The sequence below is a fragment of the Camelus dromedarius genome, chromosome 6 (genome assembly GCF_036321535.1).
Source record: "Camelus dromedarius isolate mCamDro1 chromosome 6, mCamDro1.pat, whole genome shotgun sequence".
Classification (NCBI taxonomy): domain Eukaryota; kingdom Metazoa; phylum Chordata; class Mammalia; order Artiodactyla; family Camelidae; genus Camelus; species Camelus dromedarius.
The window spans coordinates 75071238-75083918 of record NC_087441.1 but is presented as its reverse complement, the minus strand read 5'-3'; the positions used below and the strand labels follow the sequence as shown (position 1 = coordinate 75083918).

The 12681-nt window shown below is 39.1% G+C and overlaps 1 long non-coding RNA gene across 1 annotated transcript; it reads right to left on the bottom strand.

Moving 5' to 3' along the window:
- Positions 1–4077: 4077 nt before the first annotated feature.
- Positions 4078–8012, bottom strand: LOC116154312 (uncharacterized). The gene is made up of 3 exons (XR_010381322.1): positions 7623–8012; positions 5893–5995; positions 4078–5806 (listed from the first exon to the last, which is right to left on the bottom strand). It is a non-coding gene; the product is annotated as an uncharacterized LOC116154312 (long non-coding RNA).
- Positions 8013–12681: the final 4669 nt, after the last annotated feature.

Here is a 12681-nt window from a genome sequence, read left to right as displayed (position 1 = left end):
GGTGCAGCTAAGTTACCTGGAAACAGTTTAATCCTGTCAGGTCTTGCTTTTATGCTTTGTCAGATGGGAGAAGAGCAGCATTTAGGTTTAATTTTTCCGTACTGTGAGGCACAACCCTTGTGAGTACTCTGATGTTCCGTGAAGTATGATGGTAGGAAGAGGCATTATTCCCAGCCTCGTGTGAGCTCTGAGGATTGTTTACTCTAATCCTTTTTAAGTGTTTTTCCCCCCAGCTTCAGGTAGTATTTTGACACACATGGAGTGTTCAATACTCAGCTGAAGATTTGGGGGGGGATCTGAAGATCTCCGGAATTCTCTGTGCAGTTCTCACCTCTCCTGTCCTCTACCCTGTGAATTCTACCTACCATGGCCTCCCGGACTCCTGCTCTGTCATCTCAATGCATATCATCACCTCAGGGGTGGGGAGGTTAGGATTCAACATATAAATTTTGGGAAGGGCACAAGCATTCAACCATAGCTGTCCTGTAGCACTGCATCTGGGAAAGGTGGACGGAATCTCTGGCAGGAGTGAGAAATTGAACCTAAGTGCCAAGACTGAAATATGACCAGTTCAGACAAAGGCTAAGTTGGAAAGGTGGGTAAGTGCTAAATTGTGAAAGGCCTTAAAAAAAAATCTAATGAACATCCACTCAGGCCAAAATGGAGTATCAAGAACTGGATTTATTACACCCCTGGCCACCCATCACTTCCTGTATAAAGCAACTAAAAAGTTTTTTTTTAATAAAAAAAGAAATAATGGTTTCCAAGAAAAAGTATATTGGACAATAATCCCTGAGAGACAGGAAACAAATGAAATGAGCCCTACCGTTGCGCTTACTCACTACGTGGAGAGAGTACCTAGAGTGTGGACCAGGGAGGGCAAGGGAGGCAAAGCCTGGTGATTAAAAGTTGAAGATGTTCTTTCTGAAACTCTTTTCTCTCAAAGAGAACACAAAGTAGAAAGGTTTGAGCTGGACTATATCTTGATGCAGAAAATATTTACTATTTAGCTTTGCCCAGGGAGGACTAATCTTCAACATGTTGATATGGTAAAATGAAAAGACTATGATTGCATTAAAAACGTGAAAACCTGAGTTCAAACAGTGTGAATCTGGAGAAGCCATGTAACCAGCCTAGCCCTTGGTTCCTTCTTCTGTATGAGAGCAGGATGCTCATACCACAGCCTCCACGAGTCTGTGCTGCTCCTGTGCAGGTAACTTGTCAGCTCTATTCAACTTGTTGCTTTCATTACGCCTGTACGATTTTTCTCAGGATATTTCATTAAGCAGGAGGATGATTGATAGCTCGATTTAGGGCCTATTTGGGTCTGCTCAGTGATTTACAAGCCCTCCCTTTGGATTCTGAATTTGGGAGCTAAAGTGATTCTATTTGCGGAGGAATCACAAACGCTTCGTATGTCACGTCCTGGCACGGGAAGGTACTCATCTTACACTGAGTTTTACGTGATTTACAAGCTCCTTTAAGGCAGAGAATGTGTTTGATCCTCTTTCTACCTGGCCCCATGCCTTGCACAAAGCAGGCTTCAATGAGTGTCATGCTTTATATTTGTGTTTTCACAAGCTTGTTTATGCTTTCATATGCTTTATCTCATTGAATGAAGCAGTTCTTGAAGAATACATGTTATGATAGTATTTAATTTAAAGTTCTGGGCCTCTGAGAAAAAATTTGAAATAAAACTCACTTACCTATTTTTAACCTGTAAAGAGTTAATATGTTATTTTTAGACTTGCTAGACACAGTCCAATAGTAAGGCAATAAAATTAGTCCCGCCTGCAATCCGTTCATAAATCCTTTGTAAACAAATTAATAGTCTGCCTTTCTTTCATGCAGAGAGAGAGCACACAATTCAATGTTAGGTGATTTTTAAATTTGATGAAGAAACTATTATTTAGTCCATCTATTTACACAAGGCAAACAAAAGACCTTTGACATTCCTGGGCTGATAAGTCCAAGGTCTCTTGAGCATAGTCATTCCTCTAAAACTGTATTTTATTTTGCTGATAGTAACAAGGCCCCAAATTAGCACTGCTTCTTCTTCTTCTTTTTCTGTTTTCTTTTTTTCAGCTTATTCTGAATGTCTGTGGCTTCTGGTTGATGCCCCTCCAAGTCACCCTCCACACTGCTGAGTGATTTTTCTAAATGCAGATTTCATCACGTTATCACGCTCATGGTTAAAATTCTTTGGTAGTGATTTAGGGTCAAGTGCAGATTTCTCAGCAAGGCCTCTGAAGGCTGCATCTGGGATGGAAATAACACCAGCAGAAGCAGCAAAAGGTTGCAGATGGGGTCAGAAGAAGGGTTTAACTAAGGTGGCTTGAGGTGGCAGACTACTTACTGCTCGTTCACTCAGTAGAGATCAAGTTTGTTATTTAGACATGAGGGTTTTTTTGATTTTTCTCAGCAGGAAGATTCTTTTGTAATGGTGAAAGTACCAAAACAATAGGACAAAAGCCAAAAAGGAGTTTATATAAGAAGTAGGAACCCCTTTTTGTGTAGTGATGTGTACGTGTGTATTTAGGGGAAGGAGATGGGAAGGTAATTTATCATATTGGTTCATAAGGGTCTGGACTCTGTGGGCTCCATCCTCACCCGATGGAAAAAGACCATCACCTGGAAAACCTTGATACTGAGTTGGATATAGAAACTGAATGGGATTTTGAATTGCTTCTCTTGGGAATGGGGTAAGTAGTGTGTGTGGGAAGAAGAGGGAAAGACTATGTGATGACCAGGAGGATAGGCCCAGCTGAGTCTGGCCAGCTCTTCAAAAAACCCATTTCTCTCTCTCCTGGAACACTGTACATTATAGTTTCAGCCTTCCCTACAGTTAGAAGCAACCATGTGACTAAGTTTCATTAGTGGGATGTTCGTGAAGTGATGGGCACCACTTCCTGACCTAACCCATATCACATATTTCCCATGTATGATTTTCTCTCTCTCCCAAATTGCTGGTTAAATGTCAGTTCTCAGGGTGGCCTTAGAGGTCATGTGCTGAGGATAGTGGAGGTCCTTATTGATCCTGAGGCCAGTACATCACACATGACCCTCCTAAAGCCATCCTCTCTTCACCTCTTTGACACTGCCACTGGTTGGACATCATAGAAATAAGAAACTAAATATTTTATTAAACTGCAGAGATTTCAGGGTTTATCTGTTGTAGCCAATACTGCTCCCTTAACTAACATAATAGAAAATATTTTTATCAAGTTTGAGAAATATCCATGTACTCCTAGTTTATTGTGAGTATTAAAAAAAATATCAAGAATTGGTGTTAAATTTACTAGGTACCCTTTGCTATCTATTTAAATTTTCTCCTTTGAACTATATATGCTATAAGCTATATATCTAGGTGCCTATATTAAACTCCCCTTCCATTCCATGGTAAAATTTCCATGGTGGGGGTTAATTTTTTCTTTTTAATAGACTTTTGATTTTAACTTGGTAGAATTTTATTTAGCATTTTCTCCACCTGTATTCATAAATGATATTGTGTTTAATTTTCTCTCCTTTCTTCTCTGTCTCCCTCCCTACTCTCCCTCCCTCGTTCCCTTTGTAGTTTGTCATTTTTTGGTATCAAGATTGAACTAAATTTGTAAAATAAATTTGGAAGCTTTTTTTAACAGAGTATATTATATCACACAGGATTTTAGAATTTATTGTTAAAATAATCTGACTCTGGAGTTTTTAAATATTTTTCCAGAAAAAAAAGTCACTTAAGATAGGCTTTTGCCTCACAGATTTTCTTTTTATTATTTTTTTGGTTATGCCTGACATGAAGTCAGAGCACATGGTTACCTAGGGCAGCCTTAAGGTAAGGTTAATGGCCAGAAGTTCTGCATAAGTAATGACCTGTCTTTTTATAAATATATTTCCATGCAAAATATTTCAAACATATAGTAACATAGAGAGGACTATAAAGAAAACCTAAGCCCTCCAACCCATATTTGTCAAATCTGTATCCTTTTTTTTTTTTAATTTTTTTAAAATACTGAAGTATAGCTAGTTTACAATATTGTGTCAGTTTCTGGTGCACAACATAATGATTCAGTCATACATATAATACATATATTCCTTTTCACATTCTTTTTCATTATAGGTTACTACAAGATATTGAATATAGTTCCCTGCACTATACAGAAGAAATTTGTTGTTTATCTACATTATATATAGTAGTTAGTATCTGCAAATCTCGAACTCCCAATTTATCCCTCCCACCCCTTTTCCCTCCTGGTAACCATAACTTTGTTCTATGTCTGTGAGTCTGTCTCTGTTTTGTCTTTGTGTCTTTTTCTTTTTTTTTTTTTAGATTCCACATATGAGTGATATCATATGATATTTTTCTTTCTCTTTTTGGCTTATCTGACTTAGAATAATGATCTCCAGCGCCATCCATGTTTCTGCAAATGGCATTATTTCATTCTTTTCTATGGCTGTGTAGTATTCCATTGTGTGTATGTGTGTGTATATATATATATATATATATATACCACAATTTCTTTATTCAGTGATCTATCGATGTACACTTAGATTGCTTCTATGTCTTGGCTGTTGTAAATAGTGCTACTGTGAATACTGAATTGTGTTTTTTTTCCTTTGTGACTTTCAGTGGGATCACTGCCTTTGACGTGAATCTTGATGCTGTCTATGTTATGAATTTTACCCAGGTTTTGATACAGTTATTTCTCATTGTTGTGAAATGTTTACTTTGAAAGTTTCAACGTTTTGTGATTTTTTTTTAAATGTGGTAAAAATTTTTATGCCAAAATAAGTTATTATGTATACAATACAAACTAATTGTAAGGTTAGGCAGGCAGGCTCCATGCTAGTCATATTCATTTTACTGAATTGGTTACTCCATAGGTAATGTGATATACTTGTCAATAGTTCTGGCTCTTAAAAACAAACACACAAAATTTTGCTTTAAATTTTGGCTCAGCTGTGAAACTCTGGGCAAGCTGCTGTCCTAAGTTTCTTCATCTATAAAATAGTGAAATAATGAAATTTTTTGCAGATGTGAACTTTGTCATAAGTAAAAGCAGGTAAGGTGCTGGCCTTAGCACCTACTGCACTGTGTTTAATAAAAAAAAAATAAGTATTTAATACAAATAATAAGTATTTAATACAAAATTAGCTCTTTCGTTTTTGTTTTGTTTTTATGGGGGCGGATAATTAGGTTTGTTTATTTGTTTATTTTAATGGAGGTACTGGGGATTGAACGCAGGACCTCATGTATGCTAAGCACGTGCTCTACCACTGAGCTATACCCTCCCCCTAAAAAATATTAACTCTTATTTTATTTCAGGAGAATTTTTTCATCCAGAAGATGATATATCCCTTATGTCCTTACACTTAGGAAATTAAGTGCTGGTCATGGTGTTTTCTGAATTAAGAGCCTGCTCAGCTCCCAAGTAGATGAGGACTAACTATATTTGCTTTTAGGAGGTAGGGGAGGGGCCCAGCTGGCTGTGCTTCTGAAATCCTCTTCCCCCTTCCTCCCTCCAGCGTCTGTGAATCAGGTGTGCGCCTGGCCGGAGGGGAGGGCGTCACCGGAGTTGTCTCACTTGGCTCTGTCACACCACAGGCTGCTTTAAGGAAATCACACCAGGGAGGCTAGTCTTTGAGTGGAAAGACGGGCAGATACTCTCAGTGCTGTTTTTCTTCCAGGTGAGATCGAACTCAGGTTTCAGTCCCACTTCATCATCCTCTCACTTCTAAATCCCACGTCCACACTCCCTAAATGAAGGTGCCACTCTGTGCTTTATGATAACAGCTCACAGCCTCAGCAAAGCTGCAAGGAACAAATAGTTATGGACCTTTTATAACAAACAAGTCGATATTTACAAGAAAACAAAAAGGATTCTGTTAGCCACGCACCTCGTCTCTTAGCCACGGAGTTTGTGTAGTGATGGAGACATGATGGCAAACTTGCTGGGACATTCACCTCCAGCCACAGTGCTCAGGGAAGATGACTGGTTTGCTGAAAGATGAATATAAAAGCACCTGAGTCATCCAATTATTTCCTAGAATAGTTAGCTGGGTGGAGGCTCCCCAAGTTAATAATAACTAAACCCAACCCTCAAGTCTATTGGCACAGGGCATATTTAAGCTTAATGACTCTGTATCCACCCAGAGAGATAAAGGAGGCTTTGAAATCCTGCTCAGTGGGCTGGGGAGAGGAACACGATTCATTAGGCACCTGGGATACTGAATGAGTGGCCTGCCCTGGAAATATTTTGAAAGGTGAACTAATGTGCTAACCCAGTCATTCAGAAACTACCACACCAAGCCCAAGGCAGGTGATGATTCAAGAAACAGGACTTTTAAAAAAAAGGAAAACCATGTGCAAGAGAAGCATAGGGCAGAGCAAATGATCTTTGCATTATGAACATTAGAATCAAGAGTTAGTCTGACTTAGTAAAAGATAACCTCCACAACTTAAAAAATTTCCTATCTAACCATAATATTCAATGACATAAGGTCTGGGAAGCATCTAGCCCAGTGTCTGGCTGGCACCTTGTTTCACTCAGTCTGTCTCTTCCCTGCATCTCTGAGCTTTGCTTTTTATTTTATTGGGAGTACTTTAACATGATATCCCCATATAGTCTCATGGAGGTTCATATTTCTAAGGTAGTAATTAGTGTCTAAAGCCTAGCTCTCTCATTGGTTTCACTATTAAAAATAATGAAGCATGACAGCAAATTTAGTCATCAGTATCAAATTTCTGCCACGTGGTTCAGAAATTATTGGGGAAACATTTTGAAATGAAGACTGTAAGATCACTTCGGTATACTTACTATGGTTTTGCTAAAAAAAAACCCAAAAAACAAAAAACACTACAGATTTAGCCAGAATATGAATTTTAAAATATGACTGGTAACTCCACGTGGTTACTCATTTTTAAATACTACATTACTAGGGTGACATTTTAAATTTGGAACCAATCTTTCTAGTTCTTTCCATGAGCAAATAAATGATGCTTTGAAGTATTAGCAAATGAGAGCAACTTTTCAGCTCTCCCACAATAAATTATTCCATGGGCTATGAAAAAAAATCGTAACATAAGTACTGTTAAAAGTCACTGAATTAGGGTGACACTCTCACGCAGAAAACCAAACATATCTAAGGAATGGACAATCTAAAATATTTGAGTGCCTCTCTTTTGACTCCACTCACCTACTTTATGTTTACTTAGTATGTGCATGTAGTAATTCTATATGTTTAAGACTTCATTAAACTTCAATGTCTGAAATAAGTTCAAAATAATTTTTGTCAGTAACATTTAATTATATACGTCTCTAGATATAAAAGATCTTAGATATCATATAAAATATCTCTCAATGATATTTTACTAAAGTCAAGCTTTTCTTTTCTAGAAATATATTAATATTGCTGTCCTCTAGAACAAAATATCAGTAAAAGTCATGAGGATTGCCTTGACTGAGTATATTTTGATATGTAGGATTTTGATAGGCTAAGTATATATATATATATATAGGATTTTGAAAGGCTGCGAAACCACTTTCCTATTTTAACTCTCCCATCCCCCACATCCCTCTGCTCCAACCCACACCCTTCGGAGCACGTTTCACTTTAACAGATACAACCTTGTTGTTGGGCCAGTCTGTCCACGGACAGGATGTAACTTGTGAGAAGGAGCAGCACTGATGTCCCAGAAATACTGAGGCTGCCAGCTTGGGGCAAGCCTCCTTCTCTCTGCTTTGCTACCCAGTACGTTCATTCTTGAAGAAAAGAGGCCACTGCAACCCAGGAGCCTCGGGAGCTGTGACCCACACCAGGCTTTTTGTAAAGAAGAAAGGAGAATCCAGGCTGCAGGACCTGCTTCCAAAAGGAGGGGGAAAAGATCCAGAAAGGGTGGTTTGAAGACGTTAAAGATCTGGCAACTTCTTACCTAGGGCCAGTGTGCGTGCGCGTGCGTGTACACATACAGGAAGGAACTCGCATTGTGAAACATCCCCACGTACCCCGGCCAGCCTGCTTCTCTTTGCAAACCAACAATAAAAAACAAACTACGTTGACTCATCTCATAACAGGAAATAACACACCGGAAGCTGGAGAATTGGGATGTGAAAAAAATCTGAGAACTTGGAACAACAGAGGCTAAATAATTTATTAAAATAGCGTATATAACAGAAGTTGAGAATAAGGAGAAAAGGAGTGTTGGGCACCCTGTTTTGTTTACTAGGCATCAAATAAGGTCATCAAAGCAACTAAGAGCCGACCCTTTGCTGGGCTTTCAAATGTGTTGCTGGATTTTTAGTACTCTCATCTCCGAATATAACTGTAACCTAAATTGTTTTTGCATTGCAACTTTCTTAAATTCAAGTAATAGTAGTAAAGAACTGACAAAGGATTGATGGCACAGACTTCAGAAAAACAAGTGTTGGTAATCTGGAAAATCTAACCAGTAAAGACGAATGGGTTATTGTAGAATGGAAGAGGCATATTTCATATTTTACTAGTCAAATCAGAGCAAGTTTCTGCTATGATACTGTGTAGAGATGCCACGTGTGATGAGTTATTAGAGAGGCATTGGTTTTTTGTGATATGATACCCACTTACAACATGACTCTGAAAAGTGTTTATGCCCACTTCTAACCCAGAGATTACAGCCAGAGGCTCCTGGAAGTCATAACATGCCACACAGATCATAGCATGATGTTGACAATTGTCTTTCCCCATCATTTCAAACTAACTTATTATCATCACAGTCTATCTTCATTCTCATTTTTTTTGTTTGCCTCAGTGTGATTCATTATCCTTCAATACATTGTCTTGCCCCGCATTTGCTGACTCATTTCTTCAAGATATTTTTTATATTGCTAACCGACTCCTCGGAAAGAGGGAAAGTAATGACTCCATTGATTAGGGAGTTTACTGCCAATCTTATGCCCTAAGGTTGTTTTGTCCTTTATGAGAGCTCTAAACTATTTGGATGGAGGAGAAAGAAATCCTCCAGATGTTTATACCAAATATGAAAACTCAGATATGAGATTGATGTTTCTAAGATTAAGCCTTGTACTTTATATAGTGTGTTATACAATCAGTTATGTAATCTTCTAGAGTCACTGAAAGAGAGGATATTAAAACAATAATCTTGCCTTGTCCAATAACTAGCTTGCATGTTAATCAGCATATTCAAGCTTCCTTCTCATTACTTTTAGAAAATTCTAGGAAATACTTTCGATTGTATGCTCTGAGAGATTTTATTTTCTGATTAAAGTCTTTTTGGAAGACAATAGGGATGTGAGGCAGGTATTTTGTAGCAGAAGCCAACACCACACTGCCAGGTAAATCTTGAAAATGGACTAAACTGCGTTTTTTTCTACTTTGTTTTATGGTAAAAGTAGCCATGTAATAAATTTTGCATCCTAGATCTTGTTCCTACATTCAGAACACTGGAAAAATTGCTGGAGGGAAAAAAAAAAACCTTGGCTTTTTTTTTTTGGCTTGCAATACTATAGTTCATACTTTTCATTTAATGTCTGCTGGGTCCCCAGTGAACCTTTTTTTTTTTTTTTTTTTTTTTTTTTTGAGAAGGGCCACCTCTGGCTGCCCTCTTATCATGAACTATTATTCCTAACCTTTAGTCCTGCACAGACTTCCCATCTTCGGCCACAGGTGACCTCCCTGTCACTTTATAGACAAAACTGAAGCGCCAGGTGGGAACTCTTTTCAGCGTTACCAACTACAGTCTACAAACGTATCTGCTTCCACGTACATCCTTATGGTTTTCTTGCTCTCTCATGGGAGAAGTGTCGTCCTTTTGAAGGAGGATAAGCATTTATCTGTGTTCCTGACCATGGGCTCTCCAAAGCCCTGCTGCCTTTACTCCATCACTTCTCTGCCTCGTCTTTGTTTCCACTGATCCCCTAGGTGCCCACAGGGCAGCTCTACCTGTCTGCCGAAAGATGCCTCCACCGTGAAATGTTCAAAATGAATTCTGCACAACTGGGGATGTTTTTATAACCTCCCCCTCCAGATTCTCCTTGATAATGACTGACGCTCTGATTGCCCAGTTGTGATACCTAGGACTCATCTTTGTCTCTCCCCTCTCTCTGACCCTCCACCTTCAGAAAATTACCAAGCTCTGTTCAACTGAATAGTAATTAGTGCTTACTTTAGACTAAGCCTTTTTCTAAGAAGATTAAACATATCATCTCATTCACTCTTCAGCGTCACTCTATTATGTGGGTGGCTATGATTATCACCATTTTAAAGACAAGAAAGCTGAGGCACAGAGAGGGAAAATAACTTGTCTAGGACGCAGGTTAATGAGAGCAGGGCTGGGATCTACTACAGAGCTGGCCCTTTAACAACCACACGATGCTGCCTTCCAACATGGCAGGAACCTAAATATTCTGAATTCATTTCCTCTTATTCTTTCTTATTTCAGCTGATCTGGTTCATGTTCTTCCTTATTTCTTGGTTGTGTAACTTACTACAACGTCCCTCCTAAATCCATTTTCTGGGATCTGTCTAATTAATCAGTAGTCAGATTTTCTGGAGTGTTGGCTAAGCTATGTCTTTGTCATCTATAGACATAAGTCTTTGTTTTAGGAACATTTATTCAATTATGCATTTGATTTCTAACCTGCCCCCCGTTTTGTATGCTCTTTTCTTCCAGAATGGTGATTATTTCTTTGTTGTCTATATTTTCCATCTTCTTTCTTTTTATTCCTTTGTCCTTTTTCATTTCATTTTGTTGTTTCCTCAGGCCTGTTCTCTTGGTATTCAACTCCACTTTTATCCACATCTATTTTACTTTTTGTTGCATCTAATGAGAAGGTCACCTCTATAATAGTTTCATTTTATTCTTCTACTTGTTCCTGAGCTCCATAAACTCACTTTTCATTCCCCGTTCTCTCTTCATCTCTTTTTTGATCACCTGTTTGTCTTTCAGGTTCTTTTTTTTTTAAGAAGGGCAACTTGCTTTCAGTTTCTTCGAATATCAGGAGAACTGTTTGTTTGAAATTGACCTGTTTTGCTAGGAAAGGTCCTGAAATTCTGTATTCTTTATTTCTGTTTGTTTCTTTCCCCTCTATTTTTCTTCAGTATCTATGTTTCCATCAGAGAAATGGATGTTTCAGAAAGAATGAAGGATAAAAACAGGTGACAGCCTCTGAAATGAAAAAAAAAGTGTATACAACAGACTTTGAGAGAATCATATAAATTGCTTAATCTTTCCCCTTCAACACATCAGAGGCTGAACCTGGATGACCCAGCACATTGATTTCCCATGGAGCATAGAAAGGATAGCCCTTCAGCCAATGGTAGTGAAAACTTTTATAATCTATAAGCAGGAGGCCTGCTTTCTGACACTAGAAGGAAGATATGATATAAGAAAAGTCCAAGGAAAGATTGCTTGTTTTCCAGCAGGGAAAGGAGGAGAGAAGAGAGAGGGAGGGAAGAGATTCAGGAAACGTGTATCCTAATTTTGCATGTATTGATTAAATGATGGTAACAAGGAGGGTCAAGGGTAGAGGGCTCCTGCCTTTGTTTCCTGCTTAGAATTCTAAGAGTGTTACTGAACCAAACTGGGGTCCACCTGCCAATCTACTGACACTGGGTTGTGATGAAGGAGAAAGTATAGCATTAATTGCAGGCACCAAGCAAGGAGTCCAGGTAGCTAGTGCTCAAAAGGCCTGAACTCCCTGAGGTCTATAAAGGAAAGGTTTTTAAAGACAGGGAGAGAAAGAGGGGTTGTAGGGGGGTGTGTGATCAGCTCATGGACATTCTCCTGACTGGCTGGTGGTGAGGCAATTGGGAGTCAACATTCATCATCTTCTGGTTCCATCCAGTCTGGGGTCTATGTGCTTGGGGGCAACACACAGTTAACTTCTTCCAGCTGGTGGGAGCTTCAGTATCTGCAAAACAGCTCAAAGGATATGCTTCAAAATATGATCTACAGTCCTTGAGGAGGACATAAAGGTCCTGGGCTTTGTTTAATGGCTAAACTATTATTATTTTGTCTTGCTTGACTGTTTTCCTTTTTTTCTGCATTTTCTCACTTCTCTGATTAAATGTACTCTTTAGAACTTGGGGAAGCCTAAGAGACTAAAGTTTTTCTACAGACAGGAGGCAGGCAGAGGAGATAGGAGTGGGGGTTCTGTTCCAGGAAGGCCTTACAGGGTGCTGCTCAGTTACAAGAGGACTTTGCCTCTTAGACTCTCCTGCAGAAATCTGGGGCATGGCCACAGCAAATTATGTACAGCATGATCACATTTTTAGATGCTTTTTAAGTTTCATGTCTCTGGTGTCTTAATTTGTGCCCCTTCAGAGGCAGACCCAAGGAAAGGATCTGGCTACAGAAGGATTGATTTGGGGTGTGTGCCCAGGAAACACCAATGGATGAATGGAGAAGTTAAACATAAGGGAAGAAAGCCCATAGGGTTTGAAATAACCCTGTAGTCTCTCCTGTGTGGGAAAACCCAGCCCCCTTCTCTTGGGTGTCTCCTTCCCTAGTTACCCAGAACACTTCACTTGGACACTTCCAGTCACCAAATGTGTGGGGTTTTTCCCATGCACGGAGCAATTCTCCATGACACCAGCCGAGTGTCCTTCCATTTAACTCAATTCTGACACTGTCTCCTGGAGATAGTGTCAAATCCCCCAGGTTAAGGGCTCAGTCCCACAAGACTGCCC